This window comes from Onychostruthus taczanowskii, unplaced genomic scaffold, assembly GCF_017590055.1.
Source record: "Onychostruthus taczanowskii isolate IOZ18803 unplaced genomic scaffold, ASM1759005v1 scaffold29, whole genome shotgun sequence".
NCBI classification, from domain to species: Eukaryota; Metazoa; Chordata; class Aves; order Passeriformes; family Passeridae; genus Onychostruthus; species Onychostruthus taczanowskii.
The window spans coordinates 7,200,187-7,220,035 of NW_024500239.1; the positions used below are offsets into that span (position 1 = coordinate 7,200,187).

The 19,849-nt window shown below is 41.0% G+C and overlaps 1 protein-coding gene across 3 annotated transcripts in view; it reads right to left on the minus strand.

Moving 5' to 3' along the window:
* Positions 1-19,849, minus strand: part of CARMIL1 (capping protein regulator and myosin 1 linker 1) — a 190,211-nt gene that overhangs the window by 112,348 nt on the left and 58,014 nt on the right. The window lies entirely within an intron of this gene.

Genomic DNA, 19,849 nt, shown 5'->3' on the forward strand with positions numbered 1-19,849 from the left:
GTGAGACCAGTCATTCCAGGGAGACAGCACAACAAAAGACGTATTTTGGAAGCTACCACCAATCAAAATATAATGATTCTATATCATATCACACCAATCTCCAGTAGCACATCCCACTCACAGATTTTACTCTTTGCAAAAGGAATTACTCATCTTGCAAAACTACAGTACTGTTTGTTGATTTACCCACAGAAATATCTGCTGTTTGCTACATATTTTTCCAGATTGGAAAAAAAAAAAAAAAAAAAAAAAAAAAGGAGAAGGTAATTCTGTTCAAACACCTGCATCAAAATCCTACAGCACATGCAGAGCTTCTCCCACAGCTAGGGCCTCCTGAACTCAGCTCTTCCCTGTATCCATGATCAAGGGATCAAGGCTGACACAAAATGTGCTCCTCACTTGGAGAGGAAGAAGCAGGCTGAGAATGCAACCCCAGCATCCAACTTTGAACACTTCAAGGACTGGATTTCAGCTTCAGCTCCTCAAGTGAATAACATCTTGGTAAGTCTTAGGAGTATCAGTGCTGCACCAGTGTTGAGTATTAGCAGATCGTTTTGGGGTTGATATGATTAGAGCCAGTGCTCTGGTTACCACTGGCACAGAGCCAAACTGCTGCAGAATAACCCATGTCTCCTGGAAGGCTCAGCCCTTCCCTGAAGCCCCCTTGTGACACGCTGTCACACAAAGCTGCTTCATTTCCTTGCTCGTGCATAGAGGAGAGACAGCCTCTTGTGCCCCCCTCCCAGCTACACCTATCCCAAGTATCTCTTCCACACTCCAGCACCAAGAGAAAGGGGAAGGGCATACCCAAGGGGTTTTTCCACTGCTCAGCCACAGTTTCCCCAGCCTAGCAGCAGCTTTCTCTCACAGTAATAAAACCTTGATCTTTTCCCTGCCTCACGCACCTCCTCAGGGCAGCCCCCCACAGTAGGTGCACACCACTCACCCAGGAGCCTCTGGGTATGATCACACCCCATGCTCACAAAATAGCTTCACTACCAGCAGGAGTGCCACTCTTACACGTGAGCCCATCCACAAGCTGCCCATGTGTGAAAAGGTGATCAGGCATCCTCCCTGTGCTGGCACCACTAAAAAAACCTCTCCAGTGTCACAGGCAGAGCAGCTTCTGGTCACTACACCTGAGATGGCCAAGTGAGAGAGGGGAAAGGAAACTTTTTGAAGAACTGCTTTTCATATTTACCTTCTAGGTAGTGGCCAACAGCATTAGAGATATGAGCGCTCTGTGTATGTCACCACGGTTACAGGAGAATCATGTCACAGTCTTGCTTTAAAATATTTGCCTGCATATAAGGATTCAAGCTATTTTATGAGCCTAGAAAGGGTCAATTTAACATGACTACAGTACACATGAGCAGTCCAAACAACAAAGTTAAATGTAAAACAGGTAACCAGAAGGCCCTAACAAAATTACATTGGAAAAGAATGTTCCAACAGAGGACATGGCAGTATATATTCTTGTGGCAGACATACCAATGAACCCAAAGTGATCTTTCTAAAACAAGCAGAGCTGAAAAACTCACTGACCTTAAGATGCATTTATGTACAAAGAAGAGGCCTGCTGTAAGATGATACTCCCCACTCAGCAGGTAAAGGGCTACTCTTGAACAATAAAAAATGGTACCAAAAAAAAAAATTATCCTTACATAAAATCACTTGAGGAGAAGGTCAGTTATTACTGCAAAATTAATGGCCCATCTTGACAACACCAAGACAAGATTCATTTTTTTTTTTTATAACTTTTTTTACAATGGCAGAATTGGCTAAGATGAGGCTTGCCATTTATCACAATTTTTGATATTAAAATCTGTGAGTATAGCTCTGAAAGGATCCACTTTAGTTTACTGCTTTCTGATTGTTTTTTCCCTAATATTTTCAAAATTTTACAGTGACATCTTCATTGTAACATCACCGTTTTTGTTCACATTTAGCAACAGGGTATCTTGTACTCCAGTTCAACACAACACTTGCTGGATGAGCTGTGAAACATGAATGGTTTGTCTTCAAGACTTCCTTCTCCTCGATAAGGCTGCAGCGCATAAACAAATAATGGCTCTTAGGATACGGCTCACCCAAGTCTCTGACAATAGGATTCTGCATGGTTGCAGTACTTGCAAGGGGAACAGAACATGTATTGCAGGATACTCAAAAACACACACCACTCTAGTCCTTCCCTTGAGAAATGTGATGCTGGCGCCAAAGGAGGTGGAGGTGTTTTCACACAACAGTTCAAACCCCCTCTTGAGAAACAAGCTATTTTTGTGCAGGAAAACCCAGGTCTCTGTGCATTCCTCTGACAAGAATGTGTGTGATTGCACAATTGTCTAGGGCTTTCAGAAGCATCCAAGAGTGCTGTTTTTCATGAACAGGCAGATTCTAGATTTCCTGGGGTTTTTGATTTCTTCATACAAAGAAACTAAAAAGCAGAAGCAGCCACCCGTACTCTCAAGCAATCCTCAGGCAACTTACCAAGAAGGTTCTGGCAGCAGACACCCTAACTCCAGGGACAACCTGGAACAAAGAGTTCCCTGGCTAACAACACATCAGGAATGTCAGTTGGGCATGGTGTCTAATGCACCTTACCATCTGATAAAAAAATGATATCACTTGTTCAGCTTAATGTGTCACAACTCCACTCCTCCATAACCGTTTTGTTTGGCCACCAGTAGTACTCAATCATTAATAAAGTTAAAAGATCCCATGAAAAGATAAACATGTGCAGCGTAAAGAAAGAGGCTCAGGATTTAATTCAGGCTTTAACACACCTGTAAGCCAAAAGTGAGTGACTCATGTGAAGGCATCAAGCACATCCAGGCAAATTTTCTACAGGATACACTACCTGGTTGTTGCTCCATGGAAAGGACAACAAAAGAGAATTATATTTAGTAAACAGCAGCTTTGGTCTATCTTCCTACTCTGCCTTTTTTTTAAGCATAAAATAGGATGATTATTTGAATTTTAAATTACTCCAACTCACACACACACACAGCCCAGTTGATGATTTCTTAATGTTTTTATCATTCCAAATTCTGTAACGCTCCCTATGCTGCTCAGAATGTACATGAAACAAAATTGGGAAGCATTCACCAAAAACATATCCTGCAAATTATTGTCGTCAGAGATTCATGGCCTACAAGGTCATCTTCTATTTACCAGAAACATAATATATTTCAGTAAATAACACAGATCCTCCATGAGCATATCAACATAGAAAATACACAGGTGCATTTTGTCATTTATTGTCACATCCTAGTCTTATTACCCATTTTAGCACTGTAAGTTAAAATAACAGGGCTGCACTGGGTTAACCCAGCCACCCTACCTAGCAGTCACTCTTGGGAAGATCGCTAGAGATACACAGCTCTGTGCTAATTGCATCTATTTTGCCAGACAAACCACAGCAACTAAAACTACTTCATCTATATTTAAAGCAGTTTTAAATCCATAAGGAAATGCAAATCTTCTGAAAAACACCATTACCCTTTTTAAAATGCTCAGGAACGAAGAGTTTTGGAAAACACAGTGAGCATACTTGGGCTTCGTGACTAGACATGAAACAAAATCAAACCTCCTCAGCACTTCATGGGCCTGGGAAGTTGCATGATGCTCCCACCACTCACTACCACAGATGTTTTGAAACTTCCTTCTGCTGAAATCTCAAAATAAAGATGATTAACCAAATATTTTTCCCTTGCTGGGAACTGATTAACACAGATACTTTAAAAAAAATCCAAAATCAAAAACAACAACCAACTTCATACTTTTTTTTTTATCAACTCTTGCAATTTTACTTCTTAAAATGTACTCTCTGTACCTTTCCTTCCACCGTGGTTTATTTAGCCCCCTGCATCTGCCATTTTGTCAGCCTCAAAACTGGTTCAATCTCTTCCATTATAATGTACTTGTGGAAAGAAGCATTTGTAACAGGTTCTTATTTCTTATCACATTCTTATGATAGCCATTATCTTGAGAATGCCTTGAATCCAGAAGACAGTCACTTTCCTGTATATATCTTAGTTATAACCATCCTCATTTTTCTCATTATTCATTACCGTTATTATCCCAAACACCATCATGTTAAAGTTTTCATCTCTATTAGTTCCTTTATGATTTCTCTCATAAGCTTTCCACTGCTACTGCTGACTCAATATCTAATGTACACACAATAATGTGAGGTAAAGCAGCAGCACTAACACAGTTTTTGTTTGGTTAAAACACAGATGAATCAATACATATTAGAGCATCCAGCCTCCCTCATTCCCCATAGGATCGACCGTTCCCTTCCCGGGTTGCATGCCTGATGTTGTAAATGCTTCATCCTGAAGCAACTGGAGTTCGATTAGATAAAAGGCCCCTTTCAGCACCATGTTAGAGATATTAGAGCTGGGCTTGAGAGAGGCACTTCCTGCTAAAAGCACTGAGCCTTGCTACACAAAGAGGCTAGCTGACATCCTGGAGGGCTTTTTGGAGGGTGATTAGCTCAGGCACAACAGGAACACGTATGCAGCATCATCTGAAACAGTGGCATCGTTTGGCGTATGGTGGGTTTCTCTGCAGAGTGCTGGCACCAGCAAAAAAGGCCAGCTCAGCCCCAATCTGAGGACTTGCAGCACCACCACCTTCACCCACACAGCCCTCACCATTGAATTTGACTCTGATCATTTGGTCTCGATTACTTTTGAAGCACCATCTGTGATAAAACCACTGACGGACTTATTCACTCCTACTCCTAATGTTCCCTTATTTATACACCATTATTAAAGCAGTCTTTTGCTGCTGAAGAAGTACTGTTAGGGAAGGGTTAGTGCATTTCAGTTCACACACAAAAAACAGTTTCTCCCTCACTGAGGTGACCCTTAGCCAAGTTGAACGCATTCCCAAGCTCGCCTAAGTCGCTGGTGCCTGTGTGGCCAGCCAAAGACCAAAACACAGTAAGGGCAGCTGCTACTTGCATCAGTACAATTCTCTCCTGCCCGAGACACGGGTAAGCTCTGCAGCACAAGTAACTACTTCAGCCATAACTACCTCAGCCATGAAGGGCTGCTCTGCTGCATGTTTCTCTATTATCATTCCTCAAGTCAACTACTGTTTCCTCAACAAGGCTCCCCAACCAGAGCCGTGGCACGGGAATGCTGTGCAGATACAGCTTTCACTGGTCCTTATTGCCACCATACCACTTTAAAAATCCAAGCCTGCTCTATAAAGGGTCATCAATTTCTGTATTTTCTGGATGGCAGAGGATGGTATGGGAAACTGGTTTTAGCTGGGTTTTTTTTTTGTCGTTTTTTTTTGCATTTGGGTTTTTTTTTTTTTTTTTTTTTTTTGTTGTTGTTGTTGTTTTTTTTTAATGAATGCTCAGGTATCAGAAGAGATGCCAATAAATATGCCACGTTTAGAGAAGAGAAGCACCTTTCACAATACTGCAGGGAACAAGACAGGGGACACCACAAGATGGCACAACGGAGTGCTTCACACACATTTCCCTTTCAGTCCAAGTCAGAGGACCCATTAACAGAAATGCTTCTTTAGCTCCTGGAAAGCTGTTCAAATCTGCCGAGCAATTTCTACTTCAGAAGCAGCAATGAACAAATCCTGCCTAGAAGACAGGTAAGAAAAAAGTATCCTTGTTTTACAATTAATAACAACTAAGGCATGGACACTGAAAGATTTGCCTAAAACAAAAAGGGAAGATGAAGTGGTAAAGTTTGAAAGAGAAAATTGGAGTAAAAAGGTCCTAATTCTGATATTTGAGAAGAAACAACATAGCCCAGAGGTTTATCAGTAAATTAAGACAAAATTTCCAGACATAACTAAATTTGTTCCAACAGCTCTAGCAACACTACCACCTACAAGCAGTGCCCTAGCCCTGTGAACTGTTTCTAAAAAACACATGAATCAAATTGTGCTTCTTTAACACCTGTGATGCACACAGAAACATGAACACTTGTATAACTCTGTCTGCAACAAGCAAACTATCCAGCTGTTTTAGTAAAGGTGGGATTTCAGAAGAAACTGAGACGTGCTCACCTTTGGCCAGACAGCAGCTATGGCAGCAACAGGACCCACGGACACTCCAACTGCCCAGCCCTGTCACTGAAGTGGTTTGGGATGTGGTCACCAGTGGTGCAGACCTGGTTTACAGATTTTAGATTCTAAAGTTTTGTATCTTAGGCTATTAACCACAGAGCTGCTTGAGGATGGGCAGCCACCTACTGCCTGTGTGTACAAGGCTCTCTTGTTCTAGTAAACAATCAGCCGTAGAACAGTTTCACGGCATTGTGAGAGATGTCCAACACAGAGCACTAAATCCAATCCCCTGCAGGCTGCAAAGCTGCCTTGTCATCCTGCTCACCACCACACAATTCCCAACAAAAAACCATAATGTTGTAAAACACTAAATACCAGAAGACCCACCTACAGTGTTATTGAAGCCTGCTCTGAGCCATAAAAATGGGAATCAGCAGCTGCATTTCAACAATCCAAAGTCCTCTCCATGGTACTTGACACAGCCAGGGCTGATCCCAGCCAAGGTAGAGGAGGGGAGCAGACTCAACCACATACCTTCACTTGTCAGCTCATCAATGAGGGGTAACACCCCAAAGGGGGCTTTCCTTCTCTGTACCTACATTACACAAAAATAGGTCACTAGCACATTAGTGTTAATATACCATCATTTTACTTTTTTCCTACTTTTGCTCTTATCTGTGTAATGTACAGCCATTACACAGATTCAGTGCTGAAATTCAGGTTGCAATGTGCTTCAGCAGGATACCCAAGTACTCACCTTCTACAATGTTCTAGACCCCCAATACTTGGTTATAAAGCAAGTCGAAAACATTCTGTTGACTAATAATTCAAAATAGCCTGGGCTTCAGCATTTTCTGTGCAACAATTTTTTACGCTCTTGCACTACTTCTCTCCATCACAAAACGATTGTACAGGCACGCTTTAGAAAAAACTCTCCCATTATCTGTCCATGGTGTTAATAATAAGAAATGTCTGTACCCCTTCTCCCTTCCTGCACAGCTTCTTTCTGTGTTTACGCACAGCAGTTAAAACTGGAAGCATTTTGGTGTGCTGCAAATGACACTGTTTCTATGCAGAAGTAGCTGGAAATAGATTTTGCTATTACAGTGCTTTTATTCTTATCTTCTTTAATTTCATCACTTAGAAATGCCAGATTAAACATTTTGCAGTGATCCTTACTGAGGGGATTGCTCTCTTTCTAAGTGTGTCACAGCAACCATAACGAAGAACTTTAAAGACCAGGAAACAAAACAAAAACTTCAGGTTCAGAGGAAATGCAATTTGATCCACAGTGCAAGCATTTTATATGAAACTCTTCTACAGACATTCCTATTTGCTTTTAGCTACCAACAATTAAATAAAGATTTAATTATTGAAGTGCAATGTGCTCAGCTACACTGAATACTGAAACAAATTAAATAAGCACAGTATAACAGTTTCCTCAATAGCCACTGCTATAAACCACAGTTTCAAAGAAGTTGACCTTGGATAGCCCCAAGAGCTAAGGGCCAGAGAAAGATATCAGCTTAATAAATCTGTAGAATTACGTCTTTTGTGTACTCTCCATGACATACACAAATTGAAACACAAACCAATGGGCGGAGAACCATAAAAACCCCCAAGCCAAAGCAGTTCTTACCCAAAGAAAGCATTGTTGTGGGTGCAAGACAAAACTCTCTTCATGACTAGGTCCAGAGGGGATGCAAGATCTTCTCCTCTACACTACTACAGGATCCTCACTGCTGTCCTCAGGTGCACTCTTGATTTCCTTTTCTTCCTCTTGCTTCCCCACAGTATCCCTTTTCCATCCCTATCATCTGTAAAATACGATGTACCCGCTGGAACTAACACGACTGTGACAGCCACTTCATCCCTAATCACCTGAGCTACGCTGCAAGACTTCATCTTTATATACTTTGATATCTTAAGACCATCAATCTTTCAAGAGAGGGATGGTGCTTGAGTGCTGAAACCAGCTACTTGGCCATTTAAAATCCTTAAGAGCCACCACTATATGCACAGCCCCCAAACTCAGAAATTTTGTTATACTGTTTTACATTTTATATGATCCCTTTTACAGCTATTTTATTTCTAATGTATCACATTTCACCTCCGGTAAAGAAATCTTTTCTTTCAGAGTTTAAAACATCTTCCAGAAATGGCAAAAAGGGATCAAACTACTCCCCTGTCCCTGCTCAAGAAAGCAAGGCTGAAAGGACTTCCCCTTGCCCACTGCTATCCCCACAGGAAAAGGGCAGTGATAGGGAGGCCCCTTCCAATATGGAGCTTTCCCACAGCTCTCATACTTCTTTATTTAAGTGATGGGAGTTGAAGATGGCTGAGGCATGCCCTGATGGCTTACTCAGGACCAACCACCCACTCACCCACACAGCTGATGTGTAGCTACCATCTCCTGGAGAAAACTCACAACAGGTTCTGTGTCATGCACTTTACTCTTACAGCCAGGGCAGCTAAATAACTGAGGTGTGAACAGTGTTCCCACTTTCTTGTCATGCAGTTGCATGATGCTGGATGCATTTCTTTCTTAGGAAATTCTGCACCAGACCAAGTCCCTTCCTTGCTCCCACTCTGTACCTAACACGCAGGAAACGCAGCAACCAGGCCAGCTTCAGGCAGTGACACAGCTGATTGCATCTGGCTTCCCCTTAGACAGAAATTCAGGAATTGCCACATTCCAGAGAAGCAATTTTGCCTCCAACATGCAAAAAAATACTTGGCAGTCTCCCCCACTCTCCCAAATGAACACTATCTTGTCTACCTAAGAAGTACAGGCTGCATGAGCTGGGCAAAAACCACTAAGTAACCATTGATGGAGGGCTATTTTTCTTTCTGCTAATTTTTAAATATGATGTCAATTATGTAATGCTATTAATTATTTAAAATTAATATGCTCCTATTCAATAAAAAAGCCATTTTCAGAATTTCTGGTTTTGCAAATATTCTTGAGTGCATCACACTACTACTGCCTATGTGTTACTTATGCAGCTTCTTATACAATATATTTACCTGGAAAAATGCATGTAATAACAAAATATCCCCATTTATCTGAGAACAACTTCAATTTCTAACAGCTAAACGGATAAACAAACAAAAAAGAAGTCAGAAATCGTGCTCAAGAAGAAGGGAATAACAATTCATTGACTGCAAAAACCACCAAATAATTCTGCTCTTCAAACCCAGAAGTATAACAATTGCTGCAACTTGGTACCCAACACTCAAAAGATTTCAGTAGTTTTTAAACTGCCTATACCTCTGAAAATTTGGAAAAAAAAATCAGCTTACTTCCCCAGAAAGCCTTCACAAGATTCTGCACATGATGTAAAAGTCTTCTAAATCAAACTCTTTTTCAGAAGTTTTGTGTGTGAATTTTGCTTTTATAAGCACTGATCCATGTGCTTGACACTAGTTAACAATCGCTCATTTCAGAACACAAGAGTCTTAGGGAGAGGAAGAGAGCTTTTAAAAGGTTACTTCACTACTTTAAAACTTCTAAGTTGTGAACTTACAACTCACTCTGCTTGTCAGAGCAAGCTACAGAAGAGTACAGTGAACTAGATCCTCCCAGGCTTTATAATTTCATCTAGAGTAATGATTTACATGCTCTTCAATTTGTGGACTATCTTACTTTTCTCTATGGAGGTATAGCACAGTCTGCCAAAAAGGAAAGTAAACCTGAGAATGATGGCCTTTGTTTTTTTAGATGGTAGGTTTTAAACCACCACAGTCCATCTAAGTTTAGTTTGTAAGAACAAGGCCCGCAAGCGCAATTTTAAGTTTACACCAGTTATAAAGTATGGCATTAATATATACACACCAGTTTAGCTAAATTTGCTTCTAATGTGACTATCATCCTTAGCCTAAATTCACAGTAACATTGATTAACTATTGCTGGAGTTATACATCAATCATCAACCACTTTAATAAACTCACCTGGATTCAGTCAATTTGCTGGTATTCTCACAGAAGTCAGAAAGAAAAATGTTATTCAATTGTCCTGCCTAAATAGCTGATTAATGTGTGTCATCACCATTTTCTTTACCCATTTCTTGTTTATCATCTCTTCTCAAGATCTTTCATTGCTTGAAGTTCTAAATGTTTTCTTCTCCTTTTGTTGAGCTTTGATGCTTATATCAACACAGGAGTTTTGTACAACTAAAATTGGAAGTTTTAAAGAAATCGCTACAAAGATTTTGAATTACAAGGCTAAGTTCCCAAACACGCCATAAATAAGTGATGGGTGTCTTGGTAGCAGGTTTGCACAAAATTTTACCCAACAGACTATCAGATATATGGAAGATTTGAACCCTGCCCACACACAAACACTTGTATTACTTCATTATTCAGATGAGAATTTTAATGATGTCAGTAAAGCACAGCCATTAAAACTCAAATCCTCCCACCCACAACTGCAACACTGAAAAATCCCCCAGCTTTATCTTCCGTGTCTTCTGTGTCAGGGTCCTGTAATCACTCAATTTGTCTAAATCATCACATTGCATTGTCTTGCAGGCTAGATACAGATGTCTTCTCTTTCCCTTCATTAAATCCTAGCATTTCTCACACAAGTGCACCTAGAAATGAAGACAAGGAGCAGAAAGCATCCATGTCAATGCGTCTGTGATGGAATGACTTTTAAAATTCAGTTGCATGGCAGAGCTCATACCACTTCTGAAAAGGCCACTACCTCCCCCTTGCTCATAAATTAGACGGGAACTTAAGAGATCTTCTGTCTTCTGGTATAGATATCTCCTAAAGTAGAGGTCAAGGGAGGTGGAAACAATGGGACACTCCATTGACATCTACTCCAGGCTGTGTAAAGAAGCTCCAGGAGACACTGCTTTGCTCAAGCTAAAATAGCAAGAGTGTTCACTTGTTTAAGAGAAAAAACAAACTCTGGCTGTTTGCCTCCAACAATCTCATCATCATGATCATGAAGTACATTTTTAATGAAGCCACTCCTACCCTAGAAGCTGTTAACATACACAGACATGTAGTTAAGACCCTAATCTAAAAATGCAGGTGACAGCGAAAAGTAGATATAACCTTTTCAAGAAGAGACACCAAATACCAGTGTTTTAAAATAATATCTATGCCCACTCTTTGCATGATAAAGACCACAGTGTTTCATCCAATAATATCAGAATAGAGCCTGTAACCTCAGCTCCTCTCATATCGGATTCCTCAGAGTAGTTTCAGAAGCTAAGCATCTGTTGTGGTTGCTAATAAAAAGTCTGAAGAATTCTGCTTTCAAATATGCAAAAGTGGGTGGGGGAGAGGGGGCAGTTCCACTTTCCTGCAGCCACATGAAGATACATAACAGCTTTCAAAGTACATCATTGACTCACTCATGGTAAAAATCAATCAATTCTGTGAAGTCTATGGAGCTTGGTAAATTAGCTAGAAAAAACAGGAGCTTTTCTGGCTCCTCAGGGTTCACAATATGTGATCTGACCCTGGCTGTAACAATCATGTCACTATAAACAAATGATGAAGGAACCACAGCTGTCTGGAAACTCTGGTACTCAATAATGCTCCTTCCAAGGGTGCCAAAGCCTATAGAGCACAGCTTTAAGGAGCCCTGCACTGAGCCAGTGCAGCAACAGCTAAAAAAAAGTGAGGTCACCAAATGCAGATGTGATGTAAGACACAACCACACAGGGAGAAGCATCAGCTCTCATAACAGGGCATCATTCCTGGGGAGGGGCACATGATAATTCCCTGCAATCAAACCAGAAAGAGGATTTAATACAAAGGAAAAACACTACAGAAGTGACAAATGGCAAGGTAATTCAGTTTAAGAACTAACAATAATTTTTCCTCTTCACTCAATTTCTAGTCTTTGCCATGATTCTGCTTCCAGTAGGCTGTGTAATCCATTCAAAGACTCCAATATCACACAAAAATCTTCATTGTTAAGGACAGTGATTTCTATTTATAGTCTGAAGTTGCTACTTGCCGGCAACATGCCAACATTCTGGGGAAGAACTGGTAAGAAGAAAAAGTAGGTTGAGTCTGAGCAACCTCTTCAGCTGTGATTCTCTAAGATTTGTTCTATGTAGAAACAAAGAGACTGCACTTAGACACAGCAAGCTGAATTTCCACATCTGGAAAGCCTGGGCTGCTCTACTGATAGCAGCTCTGCTCATGCTCAGTCAACTTGCTTGAGACACGCTATGCTTCCTGACATGCAGCTCATGCAAGACATGCCGGATTTTGGCTGTTGAGTTTAGGTAAACTTAAAAGAGTGGCTGTGATCTCCAGATATCCAGCATGCATGGCTTCTCCTGGATCCCCAAAGGCTTGGAAATCCAGGAGAAATGCACCATACCTACACCTTCAATATTCTACCAAGTTCTGGTTTCCCCTACCCCAAGTGCAATCAGATAACATGACCAGAGAAACTCAAATGCATGGGAGTTGCTGAAATCAAGGATAGAGGTTGACAAAAGGGTTAATCTGTGCCAAGACAAGCAGTCCTGATTTAAAAGCTCTGAACACCTGACACTAACACTGAGTTGTCTCCCAAAGGCAAGTTTACCCTAGGCTAAATTTGTCACCTTTCATATGCCTATGTTGCAATTCTAGTACACGGAATTCTTATTTATCAAATGCGCAGCCTGCCCTTTTGTCTGCAGCTGCTTCAGTGCTGTTTGCACCATGTTTCTGCCTAGAGGTTTGTCCCTCTGCTCCTGTGCCCATAGCTTGAGAAGCTCATAATTGGCAGATCTGGGACACTAAATAATTCTTAGTGAAAGCCAGGAAGCTTCTGAAACCAACAAACAAGAAAGAAACCATCTCATTCGGGGATGCGTGTATGTGTAATGAATGAAAAACAGTGGTAACACAGAACTGTGAGAAAATATTTCTTTCCAGGTCATTTTTACCATGGAACATGTTTTGATTCTCTAAATTCACTCTGTTGATGTTATAAACCCACCCCTTTTCATTAGCAAATGCATAGATGGCTGCAGAACCACACTTTAAATGAGGCAGTGCTGTGTTCTATTCCAGATTATTAGTTTGAAATACCATCACTTGCAGTGCATTTACTCCTGTGTAAGCACAGCTAGTACTGCTTTTATAATGGAGTAGTTATTCAAGTATTTTCTGGCTCATTCTAACAAACTGACACAGAGAGACTACAAGTACAAGGTAACCAACAGTTTTAGAGAAGAAAAAAAACGTACTGATTGGTGTTTAATTTGCTGATTCCCGGAGGAGAAACCTTTTGAACCTACAAACAAATGAGGCCATCTGAAAAGTATGAAGGAAAGGATAAGACTTAAAAGCTAATGTATTTCAACAAACAAAAATTATAATCAGTGCTATCTCCACAACCCATAAAACTGGTACCTTTCTGGTACAGCTTCATGAATCAATTTTGTTATCAAAATACAGTCAGCAAATCTATAAAACACACACACAAAAGGAAGTCTAGAGTTCAACGATCATGTCTGTCTTACCCTTTTTATTAATTGAAACAGATGGCAGCGGGGGTGGTAATAGCTACATACAATTTGGGATACTAAAGATGAAGACATCAAGATTTTTAACAGTCACACAAATACATGGTGCCTTTTATTCTAACCATATTCACACAGAAGTATTTGAGGATGATCCAGCATTAGAAACAGAATCTACCTTCTCTTTTATGCATATAAACTGTTCTCTTTCAAGACCCAACTACATCCACTAGATCATTGGTAAGCAGCAGGAAATTTAAATCATTCAACCCAAGATGAAAAAACTCCTAGATTTTAAAAACAGGAACTAAATTAATAGCCTGAAATAATATATAAAACTGCTTGCAAAGCAAGGAGCACTGCATCAGACTTGGCACTTCACATTCTAGGTCACACTTGCACAAAGCAGGCAAGAAATTGAGGGAAATCAATTAGAAGTGAAAAGCCTCCGTGCACGTGCCAAAATGCAGTCTTAGGATGCAGCTGAGTATCCCATCTAATCCAGCCTAACCCGGCTAGCCCAGAGAGGCTGAGCTCCCCTCCAGTTCCATCATGCTGCAGGACACTTCCAAAGCCACCCAGCTGCTCAGGTGGCTGAGCCAGACTCAGGGGCTCCCACCATGTGCACACACACCAAATCGGTTCTCCAGCACCTGACATAGGTGTCTCTTGCCATGTCTATGCCACCAACCCCGACAGGACAAATCCCCAAAGAGAAAAGAACCCTAGCCTAACTTTCCTTTAGAAAGGACCAGCCATGAGATGGGTATCATTATTGCAGGAAAGAGCACAAAAGGAAGGGCAATGTAATTAAGCACCTAGTGATGCACCACAGCTGCATGACTTTGAGCCAGCCTGTGATCCAGGTACACAGACACAGCCCAGGCAGAACTTGGCTGGCAGCTCACCCCCAGCATCCTACTAGACACAGACAACTCATTTGGAGATGCATCTGCTGATAAATTTGGAGATGCAGCTGCTGATAAATCTGGCAAAGTTGCTCCCTGTTGAAAGGGCAGCACAGGAATGGTGGACATCCGTGAAGGAAAAAAAGAAATGCTGGAGGACAGTAAGACAGATCACCGGGGCACTTAAGTAGCAGAGTAACAAGCCCACACAAAGGTTTATGTATTTGTTTAACCCCTACATGCATCAACACCATTTGGGCTATTAACCTTAAATAAATAACATGTCACTACTTCCTTCAATGGATCAAAACCAAAAATGCTACATGATCTTGTACTCAACTTTTCAGAACAACCAGAACCAATTCCAGCTCTCCTGACACTGTGCTAGCACCCATCCTTTCTTTAATAGCTGTAACCTCTCATCTTTATTAATCAGGGACTTGTTCAAAATATCCACAGCATGAGCTTCAAATTTCAGTTTAAGAGTTAACTTGCACAAAGAAGCCAATACTTGTTCTGTCAGTCCTTGCTCACTCTTGGGAAAAAGGAAGCAACTCAGACATGTTGCATAACTGCTCATCGGCACCGTCAAAAGAGCTTGAGCAGTAATTGGAAAACTAATATCACTGCTTCAAATAGGTGCAAAAATACACAGTGCAAGGCCCATTAAGAGGATAGATGAGGAGACAGACATTAAACTCCTCTCACTGTCAGGGCCTCTTCAGAATAATTTAATACAGAATCCAAAGAAAATGTCCTCCCACGTGTATTGATGCTAATTCACAGAATTAAAAAGCAAACCTAAAAACGCTGAAGCAAAGAAATTAGTTCACTGTAAAATCAGCTTCCAGTCTGGGCAAATTAACTTGGTAGCATGCTTCATACACATGTCCTAGCGTACACAAAGTATGTCATTTTGGTCAAGTGGTCTGTAAATCTGGCACTCCTGCTATCCACAGATACACAGGTGCTTTCCAACTCTTTCAGATCCCCTTTAGCTATTGCATCAGCCAGGACAAGTACATTCATACCTAAGACAGTTTTCAAAAGTAAGCCATAATCAGAAACCAAATGTATGCTTGTACGCTCACACAAAGTTTGTTTTGCAAATTAAAAAGCAGAGGTCACCTACGTGGTCAACTTCACAGCACCATGGAAGAAGACACTGTGTCTACTTGGGAGTAGAAGAGTAAAAAGCCTCTATCAAATACAAAGGAAAATATAGATCAGCTATGCAGCTGGTTAAACAGAAAGGCAAAAACATGAAAACATAAGACTTGATAGTACTCTTACTTTTAAAACCACCAGCAACTGAATAGAGGAAAACAAAATAAACATCTTTTTCAGACTGGGTGTTGTCTCCATAGGTCCCCCTCCCTATAAATGTATACAGTGGAGGGAGAAAATACACAAGAAGGATACAGTGATTTATTTTCACAGGACTTCTTTGGTACTAAAGGAGCAGAGGACTTCATCAAGAATTTCTTACAATTTTCTTCACATTACTGCAAGAAGCAATCCATTTGTCATGTACACTTAGCAACCCCTTGCAGATTACTAATATAAAATTGTAGTAAACATTCTTTCAGTGAAAGATAACACTCTTGGCTGCGTAAAATCTGAAACAGTATGTAATAGAGTATGTTAGGTTAGTCACAGCATTTAACACTGCTGTAACTATATCTATGTTTTCTTTCCAATGAGAACAACATGACAACATAGAGCATCTGTCCCAGAACTGTACACAGCAATGACATTTCATTTTATAAAAAGAATCTTCTTTTTCAAAGTACTAAATAAACAAAAGACACCTGGAAAAAAAAAATGAGTCTCATCTTCAGAAAAATGCTCTAATAAATTACAACCTAAAATTACACATGTCAAATGACAACATTTGCCAGGGTCTCCTTTTTGTACATTCACAGAGCACCACAATTTTATTAAAAATAGCAAAGGTGGCCACAGAGTCATTGTTGGAATTGGCATGTTTGGGCTGCACTCCAGCCCTTGCCAGAGGACCTCTGTGAGATCCCAACAGTGGGTCCTTGCCTGCTCCTGCTCAGACCTGGTCCCAGCCTGGGGTGCCTGCAGCTCCCCGGCCCTCTCCCAGGACTCTGTACCCTGAGTCTTCTCCCTCCTGACAAATTATGGCCATGCTAAATTAGAAGCCAAGCTGCCTTTTCCAATCACTAATGAATCTTATAGGTAGAAAAACAAAATAGAGGAGTATGGGTTTGAAACAACAAATACATATCCCAAACCCTACCTACGTAAGTGACTCAAAATCCTGTGAGGAGACCTGGGAGAAACCCTTCTTCTTACCCTCTCAACAGCTTTTCCAAAACAAGGGCCCAAACTGTCAGAAAGGATTTTTTTAACTGTTCATAACCCTTTGGCTCACTGATCCACACAAATGCCAGACAAAACATGTTTTGTAACTTGGCTGGAGCTCTGAGCAGACTTTTAACAGCTAAAAGCTCCAGAATTGTCTATTAACCACCCTTGAGAGGCCTCCAGAAAGTATTTTATTTCAGGCTATTGTTTTGCTACCAGCTTTTCCAATAGCCTGTTGTTACCACAGCACATTCATGGCATAAATACCTCAACAGGTAACTGAAAGGCACAATACAAGGTAGGCAAACCCCACCCCCGCCGAATAAAAAGGGCATTTTCTTACGTAATTACAGAGCAGTTGTCCATCAACACATGCATTTAAAGAGCCAATTCCAGATTCTGCAATCATCAGAAAGCAGCCTTGTGTAAACAGACCAGAAATACACTAATATCCTATCCACTGTTGCCCTGAACAACTGTAGATAAATAATATGAATGGTAATCTACCTGATGAAGAGCAAAGATGGAAAACTGCACAGTTTTCAAGGTTGGTTAATGAGATAAGCCACAGCCCAAGGCAACAGTCTCTATCAAACTGAGTAAAACTGCATTTCCAGCTTATTTATCTACCTACATTTTTTTCCTGAGAGAGATAAACAGCATACTTGCTGTGTTATCTAGGATGCTAAGCATACATGAAACAAACACGGCAGATAATTCTATCACTGTTCGTTCCTGTGAAGAGTTAGACATTCCATAGTGAACATCCACCCAGGTAAATGAAATAGTTAAGGAAGAAGTTCAAGAATTAATTCTGCTCTGCTCTCTAGGCAGCTGTCAGACTGCAATGATGAGCAATTTATCTTCCATCTACAACACTACCATCAGACAGGCAGAGTCACTGGGGAAGCCAGCTGCAGTCTACACCCTTCACGGTATAAAATCCATGCCTCTGAAGAAGCAGACACCAGGGAACTTAGTCATTTGCCCAGCTGCCCCATCAACTGTGAAATACTTGCACTTCCATGCTTTTCCTTGTCTGGTGCTTGCTGCCTGAGCAAAAAAGAGGTGCCCCCTGAGACAGTTGTTCCAAAGACACGCCAACCATCCTCTATGCCCTTCCACCCCTGACTTGGAATCAGCTGTGCAAATCCCCACACCTTTGCATCGTGATGTTACCACAACCTGAGAAACCCCACACGTGGAAGCTTAGGAAGCTGAAATGCCCCACTTACCTCTGGTGTTGAGGGTGCCACAGAGAGGCAGTCACACGTGTGCAGCTAGAAGAGTTATCCCAGAGCATAAAGTTCCCTCCCACACAGGAAGAAACAACTTCAGACCTGCAGGCAGGCAGCTTAAATCGATGTCTGCCGCTGCCAACTATGTGCAGGCACAAGTGTTTCACCTGGAAGAGCAGGTGAGAACTAGATTTCTCTTCCAGATCCATAGCTACTGTACTACAGGAAGTGCTGATACCCCCATACTTCCTATCAGGGTTTTTCCAAAACACCTGCAACTTCATGAGGCTGAGTGTTTATCAGGTGAGCTTGCAGTGATGGCAAGGTGCTTTTATTTTACCGTGAATACAATGAGAAGTCAGAAATCACATGGCCACAAACTTGATGGCACAGATGCTGAACTAGTCTGATGGAGAGTTTGGACACCCCACCGGACCATAGGACACAGCACTGGCGACCTGGCTGGTGGAAGTAACAGTGACCTGCACATTTTGCAAGTCCTCGTAGGTGTGTGAGGAAAAGAAGAGCTGAACCAGGCCAGGCTTTACCAGCTCATTCCATAATCCCATGACTTACCTGCAATGAGACCAAAACCATCAACAGTCTTATCTGTCTGTAACCAGTATCAAACTGTGGAAACTCACAGCTCTTTACCACCAGTGCCTCCAGAGGAGGTCAAACATACCAGCAAAATAAACCTTATGATCCACTTAGTCATCTTTCATGAGTAAATCCCCGACATCAAACCAGAGTCCATCCCCACAGATAGCTAAGGGTGCATGAACTCCATCCATTGACCAAACAGCAATTTACCTAATTTACCTTTAGAAGCACTACTGATGACTGCTTAGAAGCACTACTGCTTTTCAGCCATGACTCACTGCCCAAAACCTAAAAGAAATTGCTTTGTACCCTTAGGAACAACAAAACACTTCTAGCTGGCAGCTAGGAGTCATGCATTTGAAGTGAAAACTTCAGGAATGGGCTTGTTCAAAGCTGTTTGCCTTGAGTCATGCAAGTACTAACTTCCCAGTTTTCATCAGCAACAATTAAATTTGCTGAGCAACGATATTAAAAAATGTTCCTTGTGAACTACCAAATGTTATCATCAGAATAGTTCATCTCTGCTTTTTTGCACTGAGCATCACAAAACACAAAACATATCTCAAAACCTTGAGAACATTCAGAAAAACAGGACAGCAATAAAATCTCCTTTCTACAAAGACAAGTATTCCAGGCAGCACCATCTCTCCTTTCTGGATGTTCTTACATCAAATGCACATTTCAACATTTTCATATATTCGTTTTTGCTGAACTGTCATGATTTCTCTCTTTCAGTTCTATAGAGAAACTTTTAAACAGCAGTTGAGATTTGTGATGCCAAATAGGGGTATCACAAAAAAAAAAAAAAAAAAACCAAACAAACACAAAAATAAAATAACAAAGCAGTTATTTTCTAGTTGGCACGTTCTCTGCCTTTGATTAGAGTCTGTCCAACATGAGAGGTACTGCTGTCCATTCTTATTGTCTCTTAGCAAAGAAAAATAGTCATGCTTTTTCTAATAAAAACATTACACTGAAAACTCATTAAACTCCTTACTGATTGTAGGTGTCTTCAGTAACACCACTTTAAAGTAATTCTGTGCTGATCCCTACAGTCATTTCTCTCCCTACAAACCTAACTTGTCATAAAGACAGAACCATTAATAAACAGGTGTTTATTTATAAGAACTAGCTTGTGATTTTACACAGACCTCTTTTCTTCTGAGTCCAAAAGGGCTCTTCCCCACTCTGGGAAACCCCTTTTAGCCACAGAAACGTCACATTGGCACAGCAGGAG